The sequence below is a fragment of the Hypanus sabinus genome, chromosome 1, assembly GCF_030144855.1.
Source record: "Hypanus sabinus isolate sHypSab1 chromosome 1, sHypSab1.hap1, whole genome shotgun sequence".
NCBI lineage: Eukaryota > Metazoa > Chordata > Chondrichthyes > Myliobatiformes > Dasyatidae > Hypanus > Hypanus sabinus.
The window spans coordinates 201789552-201816409 of record NC_082706.1 but is presented as its reverse complement, the minus strand read 5'-3'; the positions used below and the strand labels follow the sequence as shown (position 1 = coordinate 201816409).

At 43.3% G+C, this 26858-nt stretch overlaps 1 protein-coding gene across 1 annotated transcript in view; it reads right to left on the bottom strand.

The window, feature by feature from the left end:
- The window catches only part of arpp21 (cAMP-regulated phosphoprotein, 21), a 323923-nt gene that overhangs the window by 169016 nt on the left and 128049 nt on the right, over positions 1-26858 (bottom strand). The window contains exon 2 of the mRNA XM_059984261.1: positions 7198-7361. The gene's annotated coding sequence lies outside the window, so the exon portion shown is untranslated. The remainder of the gene's footprint in view (positions 1-7197; positions 7362-26858) is intronic.

Genomic DNA, 26858 nt, shown 5'->3' with positions numbered 1-26858 from the left:
TCCTTTACCATACTCGCCAAGGCCTTCTCATGCCCCCTTCTTGCTCTTCGCAGCCCCTTCTTAAGCTCCTTTCTTGCTACCTTATATTCCTCAATAGACCCATCTGATCCTTGATTCCTAAACCTCATGTATGCTGCCTTCTTCCACCTGACTAGATTTTCCACCTCACTTGTCACCCATGGTTCCTTCACCCTACCATTCTTTATCTTCCTCACCAGGACAAACTTATCCCTAACATCCTGCAGGAAATCCTTAAACATTGACCACATGTCCATAGGATGTTGCCGGGACTTGAGAAACTGAGTTACACAGAAAGGTTGAATAGGTTAGGACTTTATTCCCTGGAGCGTAGAAGAATGGAGATTTGATAGAGGTGTATAAAATTATGATGGGCATAGATTGGCTGAATGCAAGCAGGCTTTTTCCACTGAGGCCAGGGGAGAAAAAGAACCAGTGGACATGGGTTAAAGGTGAAAAGGAAAAAATTTAGAGGGAACGTGGGGGGGGGGGGTGGGCTTCTTCACACAGAGAGTGGTGGGAGTGTGGAATGAGCTGCCGGTTGAAGTGGTGAATGCAGGCTCACTTTTAACATTGAAGAAAAACTTGGACAGGTATGTGGATGAGAGGGGTATGGAGGGATATGGTCCAGGTGCAGGTCAGTGGGACTAGGCAGAAAATTGGTTCGGCACAGCCAAGAACGGCCAAAAGGCCTGTTTCTGTGCTGGAATGTTCTATGGTTCTATGGGTCAGTGGATCCCAGGTTTGGAATCCCTGGTCTAAACCTTCCTTATCCAAATGTCCTTTAAGCATTGTAAAGTTGCCTTTCTCAAGCATTTTCTCTGGCAGGTCATTCCATATACCCACCAACCTCTTTGTGAAGAAAATTACCCTTCATCTACTATTTATAGTTTAACACTCCCAACCTAAAACTATAACCTCCAGTGCTAGACTCTCCTAACCTTAGTGAACAGGTGACAAGGTGGAGATATGTCTCTACTAAAGGAGGTGTAAGGTTCCCCTTCCCTCCACAGTCCTGCAGGTTACCCACTGGCAAGTGTAGCGCCTGCTTAGATCCCCACACTGATCAGGGTCACGTGAAACCACGGGAGCATATGGTGGATGGCCACATGAGCAGCCGGTGCATAACTCGAGTCCTGGTTATGTGACCACTGACGCCAGGCAGACAATCTCTGAAGAGTATTGATAAAGGCTGAGGTTACCCGTCTTGTAAAGACACTGCCCAGAAGAAGGCAATGGCAAACCACTTCCGTAGAAAGACATGCCTAAAGCAATTGTGGTCATGGAAGGACCGTGATTGGCCACATCATACAACACAGCACACCATGAATGAACCTTAGTAAAAGACCTTAACTATGTCCCTTGTGATTTTATAATCCTCTCTACGGTCACCCCTCAGCTCCTTCACTCCAAGGAAAGGCATCCCAGCTTTGCAGTGTCTTGTTATAAATGAGGTATTCCAGACTTGCAAACATCCTTTGTTAGGATGTTAGGAGAATTCAGGGTGACTTGGGTAGGCTGAGTGAGTGGGCAGATACTTGGCAGATGACGTTTAATGTGAATAAGTGTGAGGTTATCCACTTTGGGAGTAAGAACAGGAAGGCAGGTTATTATCTGAATGGTGTAGAGTTAGGTAAGGGAGAAATACAAAGAGATCTAGGAGTCCTTGTTCATCAGTCACTGAAGGTGAATGAGCAAGTGCAGCAGGCAGTGAAGAAGGCTAATGGAATGTTGGCCTTTATTACAAAGGGAATTGAGTACAAGAGCAAGGAAATCCTTTTGCATTTGTACAGGGCCCTGGTGAGATCACACCTGGAGTATTGTGTACAGTTTTGGTCTCCAGGGTTAAGGAAGGACATCCTGGCTGTAGAGGAAGTGCAGCGTAGATTCACGAGGTTAATTCCTGGGATGTCGGGACTGTCTTACACAGAAGGGTTAGAGAGACTGGGCTTGTACATGTTGGAATTAAGGAGATTGAGAGGGGATCTGATTGTAACATATAAGATTATTAAGGGATTGGACAAGATAGAGGCAGGAAATATGTTCCAGATGCTGGGAGAGTCCAGTACCAGAGGGCATGGTTTGAGAATAAGGGGTAGGTCATTTAGGACAGAGTTAAGGAAAAACTTCTTCTCCCAGAGAGTTGTAGGGGTGTGGAATGCACTGCCTCGGAAGGCAGTGGAGGCCAATTCTCTGGATGCTTTCAAGAAGGAGCTAGTTAGGTATCTTATGGATAGGGGAATCAAAGGATATGTGGACAAGGCAGGAACCGGGTATTGATAGTAGATGATCAGCCATGATCTCAGAATGGCGGTACAGTCTCGAAGGGCTGAATGGTCTACTTCTGCACCTATTGTCTATTGTCTATCCTTTTGAATCTTTACTGCCCTTTTCCCAACTTCTTCTCTCTGGGTCACCTGAATTGCACCATTCTACACAATAGTAGTGGTGGTGGTGTGATCACTCGAGTCGGGTATGATTTTCTCCCAAGCGGTTACTCCCTTAAGGGAGAAGGCCTCTGTGTGACTTTGCTTAATGTGGGGAAGCTGATGCAAGGGCAGCCACCACACGGTCCTTGAGAGATGGAGGTCAGGGTCCAGGCGTGGACCCTTCATTGCTGCAGTCTTCCTCGACCTTCACTGCCATAGTAACGTGTCAACACCTGCAAGCTCCACTGATGAGGGGTTGGTTGGACGTGTCTGGAATCTCCCCCTTGAACTTACCACCATGGGCGACCATGTCAGGAGCTAAGCTCCATTCAGTGTCGCTGTCAGGATCTCAGCAACTCGCAATTCTCTCCACCATGAAATGCTGACAACATGACTATCCTTGGAGAAGACTGGATACAATAGTTAGTGTCATCTCACCAATGTCTTACACATTTGTAACATGGCATTTCAACTCCTGTACTCAGTTCTCTGAATAATGAAGGCAAACGTGCAAAATGCCTTTGTGGCAAGGCAAGGGTTAATGTATTGTCCAGACAAAATGTTGGAGAAATTCTGGGGTCCAGGCCACAGAGTGTCTTGAAGTGACTGAACCCGATGTTTGGACGATGATTTAAGCATCGGGCCAAATTGGAAAGGTCAGGTACAGGCCGAATCGAGCAGGCGGGGTCCAGGCCCCAGAGGGTATCAAAGCAACTGAACCCGATATTTGGACAACGATTTAGGCATGGGACCAGATTGAAAAGATCAGGCTGTCGGGGCCCGAGGCGAGGGTCAGGCCGGTTCGGGTCACAGCTCTGCAACCTTTATTCGGCTCTGTGCTGAGCAAAGGCTCCATGGGCAAGCTATTTGTGAACTTCAGTCCAGAACACTATTTGGTTGCATTTATTGTTTGCATGACTTGTTTTTCTCTGTGCATTGGGTGTTTGATGGTCTTTTTAATGCTTTTTTTGGGGTTCTGTTCTGTGGCTGCCTGTTAGACGATGAATCTCAAGGTTGTATAAATGTACACATGCTTTGATAATAAAGGTACTTTGAACTTTTGAGAGATACAGCTCTGCATGACTCTTCTGGCCACTCATCCCTCCCCTCTTGTCTCCCTCCTGGCACTTGGGAAGTTTATAGACATGCACTTTGGAAGGTGTAGACCATTTTCTAAATGAGGAGAAAGTTCAAAATCAGATTTGCTGAGGGACATAGTAGACCGAGTGCAGGATTCACAAATGTTAACTTGCAGATTGAGCTGGTGGTGAGGAAAGCAAATGTAATGCTAGCATTCATTTCAAGAGGACTAGAATATAAACTCAAGGTTGTAATGCTGAGGTTTCATGAGGCATTAGTCAGACCACACTTGTGAGCAATTTTGGGCCCGTTAACGAAGAAAAAGTGTGCTGGCATTGGAGAGGGTCCAGAGGAGATTCAGGAGAGTGATTCCAGGAATGAAAGTGTTAATATTTCAGGAGCATTTGATGGCTCTGGGCCTGTACTCATGAGAGATTAGAAGAATGGGTGGGAGGAGATCTCATTGAAACCTATTGAATATTGAAAGGCAAAGATAGAGCGAATGTGGAAAGGATGTTTCCCATTGTGGGAAGCACTGGTCCGAATAGCACTGGGATCTACTAATCTTGGAATGTGTGAGGAAACTGGAGCACTTAGAGGAAACTGGGTCTAACACTGGGTGTAGGACAGGAGGGCATAGCCTTAGAATAGAGGGATGTCCATTTACAACAGAGATAAAAAGGAATTTTTTTAGCCAGAGTGTCGTGAATCTACGGAATTCATTGCCTCAGATGACTGTGGAGACCAAGTCATTGAGTATATTTAAATCAGAGGTTAATAAATTCTTGATTAATCAGGACTTCAAAGGTTATAGGAGAAGACAGGAGAATATGGTTGAGAGGGATAATAAATCAGCCATGATGAAATGGTGGAGCAGACTCAATGGGCCAAATGGCCTAATTCTGCTCCTTTCTTTTATGGTCCTATGATCTTAAAAGGCAGAATTTCTTGTTGGTCACCCACTTCAAATAGACTTCCAATTCCCATTCCAAAATGTCGGTCAATGGCCTCCTCTATTACCAAGATGAGGCAATTTTCAGGTTTCAGGAGCAACACCTCATAGATTGTCTGGGTGGGGAGCCTCCAACCTGAACATCGATTTATCTCATTTCTGGTAATTTCTTTAGAGAGATTTGGCATAGTAATAGGCCCTTCCAGACCAAAGACCTGCGCTGCCTAATTGTACCTTCTGCACTAGTGATGCCTACCACTAGTGTCACTCCACATCACCAGTGATACCTCTTCGTGCTTTCATTAATGCAAAGAGAGTGCCTTTGGAATAATCACCACAAAACTGTCAAATTCAGCTTTGGATTTATTTATCGCAGGTACATTGAAACATGCAGTGAAATGTGGTGTTTGAATTAACAGCCAACACACCCAATCACGTGCTGGGGCAGCACGTTCCACCGCCATCATAGCATGCCCAATGTACTTGGTAGTACAACACAGAACACAGCATATCAAGTGACAAAGCACAATGACAATAGCAAAACAAGCTCCATTTCTCCCTCCCTCCCACGTACACATATACACACATTGTCCTCTAATCCCCAGCACAGGCTGTCTTCAGCCTCAGCCTCATGGATATACGGATATTGGGCCTTCAATTTCCCCAGAGGACTCGCAGAAGTTCACAGATTCGGGGCTCTGGCCATCCGGCCTCGACCTCCGGACTTTTGATTGTTCTTTGGATTTTGATCTTTTGTATTGGTCCAGGGCTCACCAACAACAACAAATAAAGATTCTGGAAGAGGACCCGAAATCCTGTCTTGAACTGCAGACTCGCCGAGAACAGGACCCAAAGCGTTCTCGCTGCTTTGCCAGCTCAACGTCAAAAATGGAGTGGGCAATATCACTGTCACCCTCGGAATGAGATTCCAATGGAAGCAAAAAGCAGTCTAAAAAGCAGTCTGGAGTCATGGTGGGACATACCCCCACAGAAGTTACCTTTTAAGACGAGTGGGGCAATGTATAAGGAAGATTTCGTAGGTAGTTTTTTTTTACACAGAGTTTTGGGCTGAGATTCTTCATCAAGACTGGAAAGAAGGAGGGACATTAGGAAGATGAGGGGGGCAGGGGAAGGAATACAAACTAGAAATTGATAGGAAGTCAAACAAGGGTGGAGGTTGGTGGGTGGTGGGGGAGCTGGGAGGTGGTAGGTGGAATAGGTAAAGGTCTGAAGAAGGAATCTGATAGGAGTGGATAGCGGACCATGGGAGGAAGGGAAGGTGGTAGGCAGGTGAGGAGAAGAAAAGAGGTAAGAGGGGAGGCAGAGTAGGGGATGAAAGAAATGGGAAGGAGAAGGGGGACAAGTTACCGGAAGGCAGGGAATCTAATGTCCACAGAAGATTTATGAAAAATCCATCAAAATTAATGGGCAGTTTTCTACGCCACTTAAAGATCTAAAAAGCCTATTGAATAACAAACAGTATTCAGAGCAAAGGGAATCCTCCCACCCCCTTCAACCATCCTCCTCTACACCCACCCCAGATGCTCAGTGAGGTAATTTCCTTGAATAGTGACCAACAGCCAGGGAGATGGCGTGTATTTTTAGCAACAGGTGCGCATGCCAACAACATAATGAACCACAGTAATTCGAAGATAAATCAGAATTGCACATTAAAAAGCACTTAAGGTAATGTGAAATCCATTCTGAATTGTTACCCTGTGACTAAAATTAATTTTGATTCTCAAAGCACAAATGCATTTTAAATCACATTTTGATATTTCATATTTTTTAGTGTCATGAGGAACTGTATCCATGAATTCGACAAGTTAATGTTTCTTCTCTATAGCAGCTTACAATAATATAAGAAGAACAGATTTGGGTAAGTCATACAAAATGCAGGAGGACCTCAGCTGGTCAGGCAGCATCTATGGATGAGAATAAACAGCCGACGTCATTAGGATTGGAAACTGAGGGGCCAGAAGCCAGAATAAGAAGGTGCAGGGAGGGGAAGGTGATAGGTGAGACCCTTCATCTGGACATGATGAAGGACCTTGGCCCAAAACATCGACTGCTTATTCCTGGCTTATCACTATGGCCCTTCAGGAATACAGGAACAACATTATCTGCCCTCGAGACATCACCTGTGTCTAAATATGGTCACCAACCCACAAAATGTCGGAGGGACTCAGCAGATCAGGCAGCATCCATGTTTAGATGAAGGGTCTCAGTCTGAAACGCCGACTGTTTATAGATGCTGCCAGACCTGCCGATTTCCATTGGATTTTGTGTGTGGTGCTCTGGCTTTTCAGCATCTGCAGGATCTCTTGTGTTTAAGATTTGGGTAAAGGTGGTGCTTTTACTTAATATAGACACAACTGCCCATAAACTCCACATTCCCCAGCATCCTACAAGTTTTTTTTTACATAAATTTAACTTTACATCATGAACATTTCTATTATCATGAAATAAACGATCAAATTATTCTCGTGCTCCGAAAATTACAACTTTTCTCAGACTGCTGAACCTGTGCAACTCGAATTGTCGATGGTATGCTATCAGAAATGCATCCAAAAATCATGTTTTGCACAATTTAATAATAGATATCCGAATGTACATCTAAACACCCCTGCTTCCCTTCAGCAAATCAGGGTACAAGTTCACATTAGCAATCACTATTTCCATCAGAATTTTCATTCAGAATTTGGAAAACAAAATTACCTTCCGCACACTCTTTCTGTAGGTTGACTTTCGTTTATTGATGCTTCCTATCTGATGCTGCTTGGAAATGATTAATAATAAAACGAGTCCCATGCCCTCGTCAACAGTCCAAAATGCCAGCCTCCATGCTGGTTCTAAAGAGGATTTGTGATACTGTCATCGATCTGAAAGAAATAGAACACAAAAAAAACATCGAATGTTTAAACTAAGTCTTGATGAGAGGCAGATTGTCTACATTGATGACCTGCTTGAAGCAAATCTGCTTCACAGTTTGAATTAGCTCCACCTGTCTCAAACTGCTGGCTGCTTCTCCGATGAAGGCAAGGAAGGGTTGTTCAATCACAACAGCTCCTACGCAAAGAGCTAAAATTAACAACTATTTTACACTCTATTATTACGCATATCTAGTTGTGAGCCACTTTCATTCAGGTACCTGTAAACTTCAATCCAGTTCAAGTAATACGGGATAGAATTGCTTTCAGCTCATTTTGCAGCAAAATTAACTATTTCAAAATTCCAAGTGAATTTATCATCTGAGTGCTTCTTACCACTATATACCACCCTGAGGTTCGTGTAATTTTTTTTAAATTGAGATACAGCACAAAATAGGTCCTTCTTGCCTTTCTGCTGTGAGTGCCCACAAGAAAATGGTATAGTAGCATAGTGGACGGTATGTTAGCATAGAGCCACACCACCCAAAAATCCCCCAATTTAATCCGAGCCTAATTTACCTATCAACCGGGCTGCGGAAGGAAATCCCTGTGCTCACAGGGAAACTCCTTACAGGCAGCAGCAGGAACTGAACCATCTGCACTGTAAACCACTGTGCATCATGCTATTTTCTTGCAAGCATTCACAGTAGAACAAAGAAATACCATTAAATCAATGAGAAACTACACACAAAGACTGACAATAAAATCATTGAATAAAAGAAGACAAACTGTGCAAAGATAAAAAAATAATAAGAATAATTATTCATATAATATTTACAGTAAATAACTAATACCGAGAACATGAGATGAAGATTCCTTGAATGTGAGTCTGTAGGCTGTAGAATCAGTTCAGTGTTGAGGTGAGTGAAGTTATCCCATGGTGGTTCAGCACAATTGAAGGATAATAACTGTTCTTGAACCTGGTCGTGTTGGACCTAAGTCTCCTGTATCTCCTTTCTGATGGCAGCAGCAAGAAGAGAGCATGGCCTAGATGATTTTTTTATATAACTTTGGTGGATTCATAAGCTACCCTGTTTTAGTAGTGAAGGCAACTGGAATTGACAGAGAATAAATTATTACAGAATGAGCATCAGGAACTGTGGACCTGGACGTGTGAAATAGAAATAGCTTCAAACTGCATCAGTGAAGAGAACAATGTAGAAAATGTTTCAGGTCAATGCCGCTTCAACTAATGAAGGGTCAGTGATATGAAACAGGAACTGTATTCTTCTTTCTATTGTCTTACCCAGATCTGCTCAGCATTGCCTAGAAATTGCCACTAAAAATATAGAATGCCCTTTGCCCCATGATGTTATGCTGACCTTTTAACCTCCTCTAAGATCAATCTAACCCTTCCTTCCCACATAGCCCTCCATTTTTCCATCATCCATGTCTAAGAGTTTCTTAAATGCCCCTAATGTACCTGCCTCCATCACTAACCCTGGCAAGGTGTTCCACGCACCCATCACTTTCTGAGTAAAGGAACCTACCTCTGACATCCCCCCACACTTCCCTTCAATCATCTCAAAATAATGCACATTTATCCCTGAAAAAAGTCTTTGGCTGTCCATTTGCTGTATGCCTCTTATCATCTTCTATCAAGTAACCTCTCAAGCCTTCGCTCTATCAACCTACCCTCATAAGACATGCTCTCTAATCCAGGCAGCGTCCTGGTAAATCTCCTCTGCACCCTCTCTAAAGCTTCCACATCCTCCCTATAATGAGGCAAACAGAAAAGAATACAATATTCCAAGCATGGTCTAACCAGGGTTTTACAGAGCTGCAACATTACCTCACAGTTCTTGGAGTCCATTCCAGCAGCTGCGGCCAACACAAATCACCCCAACTTTTTAAAATTATTTATTTATTCTGTATGTATGATGAATCACACTGTGCATGTATTGGACATGCATATTCCAGGAGCTAGAATTTTGGATATATCCTAATATTTTTCATTAGCACCACGGTTTTGAAAATTGATTGCCAGAATTTCTGAATTGAAATCCACCATCTCCTTAAATCTGACTGTACACTTCTAGCTGAGGTTTACCTGTACACACCTGATGTAAAGTCAAGGTTCAACGCTCATTACAAAGTCAGTATATGACACCACAGACTATATTGAGATTCATTTTCTTGCAGCCGTTTACAGGAGAGTGAAGAAATACAAGAGAATTTATGAAAAACTACACATAAACAAAGTCCAACAAACAACCAATGTGCAAAGGAAGCAAAACTGTGCAAACAAAAAAAAAACTGAGAACTTGAGTTATAAAGAGTCCTTGAAAGTGAGTTGAGTTGAGCTGTTTCCCTTGGTGGGTGAGTCCAGGACAAGAGGTCACAGTCTTAGAATTAGAGGGTACCCATTTAAAACAGAGATGAGGAGAAACTTTTTTAGCCAGAGGGTCGTGGATTTATGGAATTCGTTGCCGCATATAGCTGTGGAGGCCCAATCATTGAGGGTTTTTAAGGAGGAGATTGACTGGTATCTAATTAGTCAGGGTATCAAGGGATATGGTAAAAAAGCCAGAAATTGGAACTAGATGGGAGAATAGTTTAGCTCATGGTGGAGTGGCGGAGCAGACTCGATGGGCCGAATGGCCTGCTTCTGCTCCTTTGTCTTGAGACCTTGTGAATAATTAGCTTAGCATTGAGGTGAGTGAAGCTATCCATGCCAGTTCAGGAGCCTGATGGTTGAAGGGTAATAATTGTTCCTGAACCTGGTGGTGCGAGACCCAAGGCTCCTGTACCTTTTGCCCATCGGTAGCAGCGAGAAGATAGCATAGTGAGGATGGTGGGGGTCTTTGATAATGGACGCTGCTTTTTGTGGCTGTGCTCCTTGCTGATGTGCTCAATGATGGGGAGGGCTTTGCCTGTGATGAACTGGACTGTGTCGACCACTTTCTGATGTCTCCCCCAGATCAGATCCACATCAAGTGATGCATTCACAACCGCACTATTCCAGATGCTGGGAAAAATTTGATCAATGCAGTTCTGAGCAGGGATCTCTCTCAGTTGTAGACTATATTAATTACCCATTTCCTTTAGGCCCTTGGTAACTGCATCTTCATGAAGTACATCGAACTGCATCTCCTTAGAGACCGTGTTAAGGAAATGGAGCTGCAGCCAGATGACCTTCGGCTTGTTTGGGAGATTGAGGGGGTGATAGATAGGAGCTACAGAGAGATATAAAAGGGATGTAAAAAGGGCAACAATCACAGGGGATTTCAATATGCAGGTAGGTTGGGAAAAAAGGATGGTGCGGGATCCTAAGAGAGGGAATTTATAGAATGCCTACAATATGACTTTTTAGAGCAGCTTGTAGTTGAGCCCACTAGGGGATTGGCATTTCTGCATTGGATGTTATGTAATGACCCAGATTTGAGTAGGAAGCTTTAAAGGAACCCTTCGGAGGCAGTGATCATAACATGAAAGAATTCACCCTGCAGCTTGAGAAGGAGATGCTAAAATTGGATGTATCTGTATTATATTGGAGTAAAGGAAATTACAAACTAGAGAAAATCTACAGATGCAGGCAACACACACAAAATGCTGGAGGCCAGGCAGCATCTATGGAAAAAAATACAGTTGACGTTTCAGGCTAAAACCCTTTGGCAGGACTGAAGGAAGGAATAAAGGAAATTACAGATGCATAAGAGAGGAGCTGGCCAAAGTTGATTGGAAGGGGACACTAGCAGGGATGATGGCAGAACAGCAATGGCTGGTGTTTCTGGTGGAAATTTGGAACGTGTAGGAAAGATACACCCTAAAGATGAAGAAGCATTCTAAAGGCAGGATGAGGCAACCAAAGCTGGCAAGGGAAGTTAAAGAAAACATAAAAGCAAACGAGAAAGCATATAATATGGGCAAAAAGAAGTGGGAAGGCAGAGGAATGGGAAGCTTTTAAAAACCAGTAGAAAGCCATCAAGATAGAAAAGATGAAATATGAAGGATACAAAAAGTTTTATCAGGTATATAAAGAGAAAAGAGAAATGAGATTGGATATTGAACTGCTGGACAATGACACTATAGAGGTAGAAATGGGGGACAAAGAAATGGTGGAGGAACTTAGTAAGCATTTTACAACTGTTTTCACCAAAGAAGGCACTAGCAGAATGTCAGATCCATGTCCTAGAACGTGGTGCTTGGATAATTTAAAAGTTGGCCCAGATACACTGGAAGTCCTAGTGTTGGATACGGAGGCGAAAGTTGGGCTGATCTAGCTTACTGTCTCGCAAATATTCATTCCTATTTCCGCAGTACCCAAGCCGGGAACTGATCCAGCTGCTATGAGTTTTTGCTCTACTGGCTTGATGACCTGAGGAATGAGGCTTGGGCCTACTCTGGCTGCTCTGGGACTCAGTCTGATTCGGAACGCTGTTGGCTCGCTTCTGTTGTTTGCATGATGTGTGTTTCTTTTTCTCTCTCTTCCTCTGCGCTGTAGTTTTTGGTCTTTTTTAATTGGGTTATTCCAGTTTCTTCCTCTTTGGCTGCCTGTAAGCAGACAATTTTCAAGCTGCATAATTTATACATCCTTTGATAATCAATGTGCTTTGAATCTGAGAAATTCGAGAGTGTCAGGGGGTAGAAGTGAGTCTCATTCCTGTTACTAGGGTGAAGGTGGTTGGGAAGCTGAAAAGTCTGTAGGTAGATAAATTAAATGGAACAGATGGACTATACCCTAGGGTTCTGAAAGAGGTAGCTGAAGAGATTGAGGAGGCATTATTAACAGTCTTTCAAGAACTACTAGTTTCTGGAATGGTTCCTGAGGCTGGAAAATTGCAAATGTCACTCCACTCTATAAGAAGGAAGGGAGGCAGCAGAAAGGAATTTATTTATTTATTGAGATATAGCGCTGAGTAGGTCCTTGTGGCCCTTTGAACCATGCAGCTACCAAACGCTGAATTAACTGCAGCCTATTCACGGAATAAAGGGGCCTTTTCAGGTTGCCTGCCATTGCTAGTGGTGTGTTGCAGGGGCCAGAGTTGGTACTGCTCCTTCTCACGTTACATGTCAATGATTCGGATGAAGGAATTGATGGCTTTGTGGATGATGCAAAGCTGGGTGGAAGGGCAGATAGTCTTGAGGAGGCAAAGTGTCTGCAGAAGGTCTTAGACAGATTGTGGGAATGGGCAAAGAACTGGCGGACAGAATATAATGTAGGGAAGTGTGTGTTCATTCACTTTGGCAGAAGGAACAAAGATGTGCATTATTTTGTAAATGGGGAGAAATTTCAAATATCAGAGATGCAAAAAGGTCTTGGGAGCCCTTGTGCAGAATTCCCTCAAGGTTAACTTGCGGGTTGAGTCACTGGTAAGGAAGGCAAATGCAGTGTAAGCATTTTTTTCAAGAGGCTTAGAATACAAAAGCAAAGATGTAATACTAAGATTTTATAAGGCATTTGAGGGGCCTTTCTTGGAGCATTGTGAGAAGTTTTGGGCCCCTTATCTAAGAAGGGCTGTGCTGGCATTGGAGAAAGTCAAGAGGAGGTTGACAATAATGATCCCGGAATCAAAGGTTTAACATATGAGGAGCGTTTGATGGCTCTAGATCTGTACTCAATGGTGCTTAGAAGAATGATGGGGGATCTCATTATCGAATAATAGTGTCTAGGTGGATTGGAAATGGAGAGGATGATTCCAATAGTAGGAGTGTCTAGGACTAGAGGGCACGGCATCAAAGTTGAAGGAAGTTCTATATAGAACAGAGCTGAGGAATATTTCTTTATCCAGAGGGGGTGAATATGTGGAATTCTTTGCCAAAGATAGCCGTGCAGACCAAGCCACTGGGTATATTTAATGCGAAGGTTGATATCTTTTTGATTAATTATGCTGTCAAAGGTTACAAGAGGAGAATGGGGTTAAGAGGGATAACAGATCAGCCAGGATGAAATGGCAAACCAATCTCAATGGGTTGAATGGCCTTATTTTTTTCTTAGGTCTTATGGTCTTTAACACTACCCAATGAATTCTCCAATTGTTCCACATCACAGGTTTCTCCACCAGCCCAGGTTCCTGATTACCCTCTTCCCCAGCATCCCTTATCCTGGAAACTTTTTCCTGCAAGCAGTACAAGTTACACCAGCTCTTACACCTTCTGTTCACCACTACTGAGGCTCCAAAAGGTCCTTCCTGGAGGTGCAACACTTCACCTGCAAATCAATTGGCATCATCTACTATATCTGGCATGGTTTCCTCTACAAAAATGACACCTGATGCAGTTTGGGACCACTTTGTCAAACACCTTCACTCTGTCTGTCGCAAGAGGCTGCATTTCCCAGTGGGGATACCCATTTCAATTTAACTTCCCATTCCCATTCTGACATTCTGGGTCCATACCCTCCTCTACTGCCACAATGAGGCCACTCTCAGGTTTGAGGAGCAACACCTCATATTGCATCTGGCTAGCGTCCAACCGGATGGTATGAACAGTGATGTATCTAATTTCCAGTAATTTTAACCCCCACCCCCACGTGCTTCTCTCTTTTTCCCTTCTCCTTTCTTGTGCCCCTCTTCTCACCTGCCCATCACCTCCCTCTGGTGTCCCTCCACCTTCCCTTTCTCCCATGGTCCACTGTCCTCTCTTATTAGATTTCTTCTTCTATAGCCCTTACCTTTTCCCCCTATCCCCAAACAGCTTTCTTGCCCCATCGCCATTGACCAACTTACACCTCTCCTGGTCTCACCTAACATCTGTGAGCTTGTACTCCTCCCTCTCCCCATCTTCTTATTCTGGATTCTGCCCCTTCTTTTCCAGTCCAGATGAAAGGACTTGGCCTGGAACATCAACTGTTTATTCCCCTTCACAGAAGCTGCCTGATTTGCTGAGTTCCTCCAGCATTCTGTGTGTGTTGCTCTACATTTTCCCCATAACTCATTCCCCCACAATGGATGTCATTCTTTAGCCTCAGGTCTCAGAGCGGCTCTTGACCAGCCCCCTCCTCCACCACCCCCCACTCTCTTGGTCCAAGCCTTAGTTCAAAATGCAAAGTGTTAATTTGTCTGCTCTGCAGCACCTGAAAAGAAATAAGCATTAGCTGTTTAACAGTGTTCAAGGCTTCCTGAACAATCTTTGACCAAGTCCCATATACATGATAGCCTCTACGACATAAGAACAGATTCAGGCCATTTGGCCAATCGAGTCTGCTCTGTCATTCCATCATAGCTGAATTATCCTCCCCCTCAACCACATTCACCTGCCTTCTCCCTGAAAGCTTTGATGCCCTTATTAATCAAGAACCTATCAACCCTCACTTTAAATATACCCAATGCCTTCTACGGCAATGAATTCCACAGATTCATCGTTCCCTGTCTAAAGAAATTCTTAACACAAGAAAGCCTACAGATGCTGGAAATCCAAAGCAACACAGATAAAATGCTGGAGGAACTCACCTCCAGGCAGCACCTCTCTTGGCCTGGAATGTTGACTGTTAACTCTTTTCCATAGATGCTACCTGACCTGCTGAGTTCCTTCACCATTTTGTGTGTGTAGCTAAAGAAATTCCTCTTCATCTCTGTTCTAAACTGACGATCTTCTATTCTGAGGTTGTGCCGTCTGGTCTTAGATTTCCCCCCCAGTCCAGGGAACATCCTCTCCCCATCCACTCTACCCAGGCCTTTCAATATTCAATGCTTCAATGACAGTCCCCCCTCACTCTTCTAAACTCAGTCAGTATGGCAGGCTATTGTGGAAGGTTACTTAAGATCACATGGGATTCAGGGAGAGATGACTAATTGGATTTATAATTGGCTCGCAGGTAGGGAGCAACGAAAGATAGCCAAAGGTTATTCCTTAGATTGGAGGCTAGTAGTCACAGGGGTCAGTTCAATAACCTTCATAATTCATTACTGTGTATAAACAACTTTTTTATGTATAAGTACATCAAAACATTGTAACATACAGTGAAATGCGTTGTTTGTGACAGCAAGCATCACAGTCCAAGCCCACAGATGACATTGTGCTTCCGGTGCCAACATAGCATGCCCACCAATTACTGACCCTGATCTTTTTGTCTTTGGAATGTGAGAGGAAAACAGACTACACGAAGGAAAAACATGTAGTTCCAGGGGAGAACATACAGATTCCTTACAGATAACGATATGAACTGAACTCAGAATGTTAGTGCTGTTCATTCCAGACTCATCACCTGAGCCTATTTAGTCACAATTCTCATACACAAATTTTGTATTTTGAGAGACCTCACAGTAATAGGACAGACACAATGAATGTAGAGTCCTGATCCCTAGTGTGGAACAGCGTAAAGGTACTAGCATCTGAGATATGTAGCATGCCAATGGCAGCCTCATTAACTGGGACAAAGAATGGAGCTAAGCTTTGGTCTCCATCTAGCAACGTGGACGGGTGACAAAGGACATGTGCAGTCTAGGTCTCCATTCCATACTCAAAGCCCAGAAACATGGATAACGATGAAAGACATCCGTGGATGTTGGGCTGTCCCAGAATTAGACATCCACGTGATTAGGAAGCATGTGGAAGCACAGGGACCAGTCCGTTCATATGACTGCAGTTCGAGCCTGAAGTTGGGGTCCTATCATCATCTAGTCTAGGGGATGATACTGAAGATCGGAACCCTGAGGTCAATTAGATGTATGGAAGTTGAAGCCTGGGGATAGGGATGGGGACTGGAGGCCCAGAGGCTTATCCTGGAATTGGAGGACTGTCCATGTGTAAAGGTGGCTGGGATGAAGGAGCAGGGCTTGTTTTGCCATTGTTGTTTTGTTGCTTGTTGTGTTCTGTGTTGTTCTGCTGAGCATTGTGGGCATGACGGGGCAGCATCCAGGACATCTTCAAGGAGCAATGCCTCAAAAAGAGGGCATATATCATTAAAAACACCCATCACCCATAACATGCCCTCTCCTCATAGCTACCATCAGGTAGGAGGTACAGGAACCCAAAAGCACACACTCAACAATTCAGGAACAGCTTCTTCCCCTGTACCATCAGATTTCTGAATGGACACTGAACCTATGACACCACTTCACCACTTTTTTTCTCTCTTTTTGCACCACTTATTTAATTTAACTTTTAAAATATATATATATATATATTTACTGTAATTTATAGATTTTTAAAATTATATGTTGCAATGTACTGCTGCCGTATAACAAGAAATTTCATGGCACATGCCAGTGATACCGTGGCATCAGCTGAGGACTGCCCCAAGCAGATCTCTAGGTTGTGTTAACAAACAGTGCATTTCTACATAGAAAATTCAGATAACTAAATCTGAATTGGAACAAGAGCAAGGAGGTTGTGGTACAACCTTATAAAACATAGATCACATCTGGAATATGGTGTGCAGTTCTGACTGCCGTGATAGGAAGAAAATCTTACACTGGAGGGGAGATTCATCATGAAGACTGAAGAAGTATTTCAGAATCAGAATTAGGATCAGGTTTAATATCACCGGCAAATGTCATGAAATCTGTTGCCTTTGCAGCAGGAGTACAATGCAATACATAATAGTAGAAAAAATGAAATTAAACGATTTAGCTTTATAATTCTTAATTTGACTAAAGTGTTGGTAAAGTAAAACAAAAAGAAAAGGGCCCATTTTAATGGAAGAGTCTAACATGCACAAGCTCATGGCTTCCCTTCCATTGGTCCTCCATCGATTTCCCCGGGCTTCGCCGACTCCCGGCCCCACTCCAAGACCACTCCTTTCTGGTGTCTACGACCTACCTGGCATCTTTTCTCTTCATCTCTCGCCGAACAAAAGCCCCAGATCACCTCATTCTCAGGCACACACCAAGAAAAAGAACGCTCCCTTCATTGGGCGGCTCACATTCCAAAGCCCCGTTATCGCTAGCGATAGCCCAAACACTGCTGCTACAGAAATATCACTACATTAGCAGTGAAACCTTTCTCAGGGTGTTACATAGACATATTAAATTAAATAATTATGATGGTAGCTATTAGAACAAGGCATGGCCTGTGTGAGGGGTGTCCTTAATGTCGATGTTGCCTTTTTGAGGCATCGCTCCTTGAAGGTTCTTGGAAACAACAGAGGTTAGTGCCCATGATGGAACTGACTAAGTTTACATCTCTCTGCAACTTACTTTGACCCTGTTCCATCATTCCCCCCCCCCCCCCCACCGATACCAGATGGTGAAGCAACCAGTTAGAATGCTCTGCACGGCACATCTGTCGAAATTTGTGAATGCCTTTGGTGACATATCAAATCTCCCCTAATGAAATACAGCTGTTGTTATGCCTTCTTTGTAGGCATGAAGAGAGACCAGATAGCTGGGTTTGTTTTCCTTGGTGAAAAGGAGGCTGAGGGGGTGAGCTGCACTGAGGTATAAAATATTACGAGGGACACAGGTAGTATGAATTTCTTCCACGTAGCAGAGTTGTCTAAACCTCGAGGGATTAAGTTTCAGTAAGGGGTGAGGCTTAGAAAAAGATCTGCTTACTGTTATGAAATATTGAGGAGGCTTGAGCATTGGAGAGGATTCAGCCGTGAACAGTAACTTCAATAACAGCAAGCAATGATGGGGCACTGAACAAGAGAGAAGAGAAACTAACACCCCAGGCATCAGGGTAAGCTTTAGTCAGAGGGAGCGAAAACTCAGAGCAACTGGGCTCAATGAGTGGCCAAGGGCTGTGGATGAGATCTGGGTTTAAATAGGCTGCAGGTGATGTGTCTGGAAAGAGCAGCAGGTGAATCCTGTTAGCTGGGTGACGACTGAGAGGTGCCTGCACGTGCAGGCTGGAAGGTGTCAGCGGGAGCTGGTCTGACATCTACTTCAGATGGGATTGGGAAAGAAAGGCATACAAAGATGAGTTGTTGATAGTCAGCAAAGACTTGATGAGCAAAAGTACCTGGCTCTATGCGTATGAATCTCTCTGTGATTAAAACAATAGAACACAGAACACAGTACAGCAGAGTATAGATCCCTCACCCCGCAATATTGCGCCTACCTTCTAAACTAAGATCAAACTGAACCTTCCCCACCATATACTTCTGTCATCAATTTTTCTATCATCCATGTGCCTTTAAATACCCCTTATATATCTCAAAGTTAAAAGTACATTTTTTATTAAAGTACGCATACATAATACAACCTTGAGACACATCTCCTTACAGGTGGCTGCACTACAAAGAAACCCTGAAAGAGCCCATTGATTAGAAGATGATCAAACACTCTGTGTGTGTGTGTGTGGGGGGGGGGGGGGAGGGAGAGAGAGAGAGAGAGAGAGAGAGATGGTCCAAGGAACAATAAAAGTAAGCAAACAGTTACAGAACTGGAGTTTTACAAAAGACACAAAACTAGACATCACTGCAGCCAGCTCTGCTTTTCAGTGCCAAGCTGAGTAAATGTCAAACAGAACTGGCACTTGCTTCATCTCCTGTCCCAACACCTTGGCCGTTTCAACCTGGCTTGGTGCTCAAATCATCCAGACATTGGGTCATTCCTCACTCTTGGAGAACTCTGGGATCTGGATCCTACCGCCACGATTCAGCCCAGACCCGATCCTTCCAACTTAGCCCGGTGCTTAAGTCGATCAGACATCGGGACTTCCCTTGCACTCAGGGACACCATAACTTTGCCTTGACTCTGCTTCGACCCTGCCTCCGCCTGCTGTGACCGGGCCTTCCCTGCGCCTCTGCCACCACTTGTCTCCACTTGCCATGACTGTGCCACGTGCCTCAACCACCCTTTGCTTGCCTCCCCTTCGTTCGCATTGATCATTATTAATAAGGCATATAGTTCCTTTATTCTGTTTTTTGCTGCTCGCAAGTAGTCACTGGACATCACTAGCACCACCTTAAACCGACCTCTAGAACTACCCCTTTCAGGGCATTCCAGACACCTACCACCCTCTGTGTAGAAAACTTACTACTGACAATCCTCCTATACTCTCTTCCAATATGCCTACTTGTATTAGCAATTTCTACCACTGGAAAATGTCTCTGTCTCGCTGCTCGATCTATGCCTCTTATCATCTTGTACGCCTCTATCAAATCACCTCTTAACCTCTTTCGCTCAAACAGGAAAGTCCTGGCTTGTTCAGCCTAATAAGACATGCCCTCCAATTCAGGCAGCATCCCAGTAAATCTCCTCTGCACCCTCTCTAAAGCTTCCACATCCTTCCTATAATGAGATGACCAGAACTGAACACAGTATTCCAAGTGTGGTCTAACCAGGGTCTTATGGAGTTGCAAAATTACCTTGCAGCTCTTCTAATCCAAAGATATTGGACCCTTTCACAAATCAACTGGCAGTGATGATCCAGTAGCGAATGCAGTACGACTGGGAGAAATATCTCAACCAACACATCCGGAAGTAACACTTGCCCTGGAACACCAAACAACCGAGGAAATAGTGACAAAGTCATTGCTAATTTTAATGCGTTTAGATATAATCAAGTTTCATTTCCGCCAAAATGCATAAAGAGAGCCATCTGTCCAGAATACAGGAACAGCAGTGAGGCATTTTGCACCATTGTCACAGAAATAAGTCAAGTAATTCAGAATCAGAATTATTACCACTGACATGTTATGAAATTTGTTGCTTTGTGGCAGCAGCACAGTGCAATATATAAAATATACTATAAATTAAAAGGAATTTAAAAAGTTCAAAGTAAATTTATTATCAAAGTATGTATATAGTATGTCACAATATATCACTTAACGTTTATTTTCTTGCAGGCGTTCACAGTAGAGCCAAGAAGTACAACAGAATAAATGAAAGACTACACACAAAGTGCAAAAAGGGAGAAAAAGTACTGAGGAGGTGTTCATGGGTTCATTGTCCATTCAGAATTCTGATAGTGGTAGAGAAGAAGCTACTCCTAAAATGTTGAGTGCATGTCCACAGCTCTCTGATGGTAGTAATGAGAAGAGGGCATGTCCGGCTGACGGTGGGTCTTAAAGATAAATGCTGCCTACTTGGTTTCTTGGATTTTGAAGGCCTAGCATATTGATGAATTTACAAAGAAGGCACAACAGTGGCTACATTCCATTAGGAGTTTGAAGAGACTTGGTACATCACCAAAGACTCATGCAAATTTCTATAGATGTACTGTGGAGAACATTCTAACTGGCTGTAACACTGTCTGGTATGGAGGGGCCAATGCACAGGATCAGAAAAAGCTGCAGAAAGTGGTAAACTCACCCAGCTCTATCATTGGCACTAGCCTCCCCAGCAATCTAGAAACTTTCAAAATGGGGCATCCATGATTTAGGTCTTCTATCACCCAGGACATGCTCTCTTCTCATTGCTACCATCACGGAGGAGGTACAGGAGCCTAAAGGCATATACTCAATGCTTTAGGAGCAGCTTCTTCCCCTTTGCCATCAGATTTCTGAATGAACGTTGAAACCATGTACACTACCTCAACTTTTTTTGCTCTTATTTGCACTTCTTATTTAATTTACTTTTTAAGAAATACATTTCTTATTGTAATAAGAGCTGCATAACACTAAGGGGCAGAAAACGCTGGTGGGAGTCGTGTACAGGTCACCTAACAGTAGTAGTGAAATTGGGGATGGCATTAAACAGGAAATTAGAAATGAGTGCAATAAAGTAACAGTAGTTATAATGGGTGACTTCAATCTACATATAGATTGGGTGACCCAAACTGGTAAGGGTGCTGAGGAAGAGGATTTCTTGGAATGTATGCGGGATGGTTTTCTGAACCAACATGTTGAGGAACCAACTAGAGAGCAGGCCATTCTAGATTGGGTATTGAGCAATGAGGAAGGGTTAGTTAGCAATCTTGTCGTGCGAGGCCCCTTGGGTAAGAGTGACCATAATATGGTCTTCATTCAGATGGAGAGTGACGTAGTTAATTCAGAAACAATGGTTCTGAACTTAAAGAAGGGTAACTTTGAAGGTATGAGACGTGAATTAGCTAAGATAGACTGGCAAATGATACTTAAAGGGTTGACGGTGGATATGCAATGGCAAGCATTTAAAGATCGCATGGATGAACAATTGTTCATCCCACTTTGGCAAAAGAATAAACCAGGGAATGTAGTGCACCCGTGGCTGACAAGGGAAATTAGGGATAGTATTAAGTCCAAAGAAGAAACATATAAATTAGCAAAAAAAAGTGGCACACCTGAGGACTGGGAGAAATTCAGAGACCAGCAGAGGAGGACAAAGGGCTTAATTAGGAAAGGGAAAAAAGATTATGAGAGAAAGCTGGCAGGGAACATAAAAACTGACTGTAAAAGATTTTATAGATACGTGAAAAGAAAAAGATTGGTCAAGACAAATGTAGGTCCTTTACAGTCAGAAACAGGTGAATTGATCATAGGGAACAAAGACATGGTAGACCAATTGAATAACTACCTTGGTTCTGTCTTCACTAAGGAGGACATAAATAATCTTTCGGAAATAGTAAGGGACCGAGGGTCTAGTGAGATGGAGGAACTGAGGGAAATACATGTTAGTAGGGAAGTGGTGTTAGGTAAATTGAAGGGATTAAAGGCAGATAAATCCCCAGGACCAGATGGTCTGCATCCCAGAGTGCTTAAGGAAGTAGCCCAAGAAATAGTGGATGCATTAGTAATAATTTTTCAAAACTCCTTCAATTCTGGATTAGTTCCTGAGGATTGGAGGGTGGCTAATGTAACCCCACTTTTTAAAAAAGGAGGGAGAGAGAAACTGGGGAATTATAGACTGGTTAGTCTGACATTGGTGGAGGGGAAAATGCTAGAGTCGGTCATCAAAGATGTGATAACAGCACATTTGGAAAGAGGTGAAATCATCAAAGTCAGCATGGATTTGTGAAAGAAAAATCATGTCTGACAAATCTTACAGAATTTTTTGAAGATGTAACTAGTAGGGTGGATAAGGGAGAGCCAGTGGATGTGGTATATTTAGATTTTCAAAAGGCTTTTGACAAGGTCCCACACAAGAGATTAGTGTGCAAACTTAAAGCACACTGTATTGGGGGTATGGTATTGATGTGGATAGAGAATTGGTTGGCAGACAGGAAGCAAAGAGTGGGAGTAAACGGGACCTTTTCAGAATGGCAGGCAGTGACTAGTGGCGTAACGCAAGGCTCAGTGCTGGGACCCCGGTTGTTTATAATATATATTAATGACTTAGACGAGGGAATTAAATGCAGTATCTCAAAGTTTGTGGATGATACGAAGCTGGGTGGTGGTATTAGCTGTGAGGAGGATGCTAAGAGGATGCAGGGTGACTTGGATAGGGTAGGTGAGTGGGCAAATTCATGGCAGATGCAATTTAATGTGGATAAACGACAGGGAAGACAGCAGAACAAACCCCATTCCCCTAATGTATTCTTCACTATGCTTTTTCCTCTTCCTTATCTACATGTGCTGTCACCTTCAGAGATCCTTGCCTTATACAGTAAGGTAGCTCTATTCTGTGCAAGCCATCTTGGAAAGCTACCCTTCCCAGGTGTGTCCTATCCAATAAGGTCCTACAAAAGTATATTGTCACATTTAGGTGTTGTATAATGAACTTGATTTGATTAGGGAGTTTAAGTTAAATGAACCTTTAGGAGAGAGTTAGAAAACACCCTACAATTTGAGAGGGAGAAGCTAAAGTCAGATGTAACAGTATTACACTGGAGTCAAGGAAATTATGGAGAGATGATTGGAAGGGGACACTAGCAGGGATGAAAGCAGAACAGTTTCTGGGTCATTTCAGAAGGCACAGGAGAGGTATACCACAAAGAAGAGGTATTCTAAAGGCAGGATGGTACAACCATACCTGGCAAGAGAAGTCAAAAGAACATAAAAAGCCAAAGAGAGGGCACATAATAGAGCAAAAACTACCTGTAAGTTAGAGAATTGGGAAGAATTGAAAAAAAAACAACATAAAAGCCATAAAGGAGGAAATGATGAAATACGAAGTGAAGCTAGCCAATAATATCAAAGAAAACACCAAAAGTTTTTTTTTCAGATATAGAGTAAAAGAGAGGTGAGAGTGGATATTACACTATTGGAAAATTACACTGTAGTAATCGGATACAATGGAAGAACTGAATAAGTATTTTGCATCCGGCTTCACTGTGGAAGATGCTAGTGGTATGCTGGAGGTTTGAGAGTGTCAGGGGGCAGAAATGAGTGTAGTTGCTATTACTAGGGAGAAGGTACTTGGGAAGCTGAAATGTCTGAAGGTGGAAAAGTCACCTAGACCAGATGGATTACACCCAGGGTTTTTAAAGAGGTAGTTGAAAAGATTGAGAAACCATTAGAAATGATCTTTCAAAAATCACTAGATTCGGGCATGGTTCTAGAGGACTGAAAAATTGCAAATGCCACTCCACTCTTTAAGAAGAGGGAGGCACAAGAACGAAAATTATAGGTCAGTTAGCCTGACCTCAGTGGTTTGAAAGATGTTGGAGTCCTTTGTTAAGGATGAGGTTTGAGGGAATCAACCAAAGTCAGCATGGTTTCCTAAAGGGAAAATCTTTCCTGACAAGTCATTGGAATTCTTAACAAGCAGGATAGACAAAGGATTTACCTGAATTTACAGAAGGTAATTGACAAGTTGTTGCACATGAGGATGCTTAACAAGGTATGAACCCATGATATTATAGAACGATCCTAGCATGGATGAAGATTGGTGGATTGGCTGATTGGCAGGAGCAAAGATTGGGAATAAAGGGAGCCTTCCCTGGTTGGCTGCCAGTGACTAGTGGTGTTCCGCCGGGCTCGTTATTGGGACTACTTTTTACGTTATATGTCAATGTTCTGGATGACAGAATTTATAGTTTTGTGGCCAAGTTCATGGATGATATGAAAATAGGTGGAGGGGCAGATAGTATTGAGAAAGCAGAGAGGCTGTAGAAGTTTGGGGAAGTGGGCAAAGAAGTGGTAGATGGAACACAGTGTTGGGACATGTATGGTTATGCACTTCAGTAGAAGGAACAAAAGTGTAGACTATTTTCTAAATGGGGAAAAGATTTAAAAATCTGAGGTGCAAAGGGACTTGGGAGTCCTTGTGCAGATTCCTGAAAAGTTAATTTGCTGGTTGAGTTGGTCATAAAGAAGGCAAATGCAATGTTAGCAATCATTTCAAGAGGACTAGAATGTAAAAGGATGTGGTGCTGAGCCTCTATAATGCCCTGGTGAGGCCTCACTTGGAGTATTGTAAGCGGTTTTGGGCTGTTTATCTATGAAAGGATGTGATTCAGAGGAGGTTCAGGAGAATGATTCAGGGAATGAAAGGGTTATCATATGAGGCACGATAGATAGTACTGAGCATGTACTTGCTGGAATTTAGAAGAATGGGGGGGTGGATCTTATTGAAACCCGTCGAACGTTGAAAGGCCCTGATAGAGCGGATGTGGAGGAGGTGTTTCGTATAGTGGGGGAGTCTAGGACCAGAGGGCACACCATCAGAATAGAGGGATACCCATTTGGAATGTAAGTGTGGAGGGATTTGTTTAACCAGAGAGTAGTGCATCTGTGGAGTTTGTTTCTACAGGCAGCTGTGGAGGCCAGGCCTTTGGGTGCACTTAAGGCAGAGATTGATAGGTTCTTGATTAGCCAGGGAGTGAAAGGTTATGGGGAGAAAACAGGTGAATGGGTTTGAGAGAGAAAATGGATCAGCCATAATGAAATGGCAGAGCAGACCCAATGCGCTGAATGGCCTAATTCTATGTCTATGCCTGATGGTCTTAAGGTCATATACTGAGGTACAGTGAAAAGCTTGACTTGTATACTGTTCATACAGACCAACTCATTACTACTGTACATTAAAAGATAGTATAAGGTAAAAGACAATAACAGAATACGGATACAGAGAAAGTGTACTGCAGGTAAACAATAAGCTGCAAGGCCATAATGGGATAACTCCACCATGGACAGTTCCAACCCTGACTGTGAAAGGAGGAAGGTCAGACATAGGGCTAGCAACTCCACCCTGTAAAAACCCAGAGCTACAGAAATGCTGACAGAAGCTCCATGAAACTCATCTGTGGGAGAAGAAGGATCTTCAATGGGCCACTCCTGGGGACAACTTGAATGACTGGCCCAGGACAGAGGACCCTATGACCTGATGTCAATAGCCATGGGTTTAACAACAGCTCTGAGGTATATGGTCAGGTTGAGTTCATTTTATCATACAAGTGGACTGTTCATGAATATCATAAGAGTGGGATGGAAGCTGTCCTTGAACTTGATGGTATGTGCTTTCAGGCTTTTGTATCTCCTGCCTGATGGGAGACGGGAGATGAGAGAACATCCGGGGTCAGTCAGGTCATTGACTATATTGGTTGCTTTACTATGAAGTGCAGACAGAGATCATGGAGGCCGGTTTCGTGATGTGCTGAGATGTGTCCTCAACTCACCGCAGTTTCTCAAGGTCACGGGCAGAGCAGTTATCATACCAACCCTGATGGATCTGAATAGGAAGCTTTTTACAGTGCTTTTAAAAATAATATTTGTGAGGATTAGCTTTCTTCAGTCACTTGAGGAAGTAGAGGTGTTGAAGAGCTCTCTTGGTCATGGTGTCAATGTGTTTGGACCAGGACAGGTTATTGGTGATGTTTGCACCTCAAAAGTTGAAAGTCTCAAACCTCTCGAAAGTGCATCGATTCACATCGACAACAATTAAACTTGCATCCTCTGCAGACGTAGAGACGAGTTGTCCCAGGTTCCTTACATGCTGGGTTGAGTGCCCAGCTGGGAATTTGGACTTGTAAAAGACAGATAGAAATGCCAAAGAAATGGCAAGGTTGCCACCCAATGTGTCACAGTGCGTGGAGAGAAAAAGAACAACAAATTCCAGGGAATTCCAGGGAATAAAGTTCTAGCCTATTCAACTTTTCCCGCAGGTCTTGTAAGTTTTCTATTCACTTTTGCAATCTATATGATATCTTTCCTGTAGGTAGTGGACCAAAACTGCACCAAATTAAGCCTCACTGACATCTTATAGAGCTTTGACATAACACTGCAACTCCTGAACTCGATATTCTGTCTTATAAAAGCCAATGTGCCAAAAGCTCTCTTTATGACATATCTACCTATGATGCCACTTTCAAGGAATTATGCCTGGCAGCCCATTCCAAATATGAACCATTCTTTACTGAAGAAGCTTTGTGAGGGGCAGCAAGATAGTTTAGTGGCAGGGAGTTCAGAAGCCTACTGGTCTGAGGGAAGAAGGTGTTTCTCATCCTGACCGTTCTTGTCTGTCTTATCTGTCTTATCTCCCGCCTGATGGTTGAAAGTCAAAGAGAGTGCTGGATAGATGGGTGGGATCCTGGATAATACCAAGGGCCTTGTGTATGCAGCGCTTCTGATAAACGTCCCTGATGGATGGTGGGGAGACCCCTATGATCCTCTCAACCCTTTGTAGGGACTTCTGGTCCGATGCATCTCCTCACTGAGAAAAGGACCAGGTTCTTTCGCCCTGCCTAGACCTCCATGAACTTTTATAATCCTAAAAGGTCACTTCAATCTCCTACATTCCTGGGAATAAAGTCCCAGTCTAT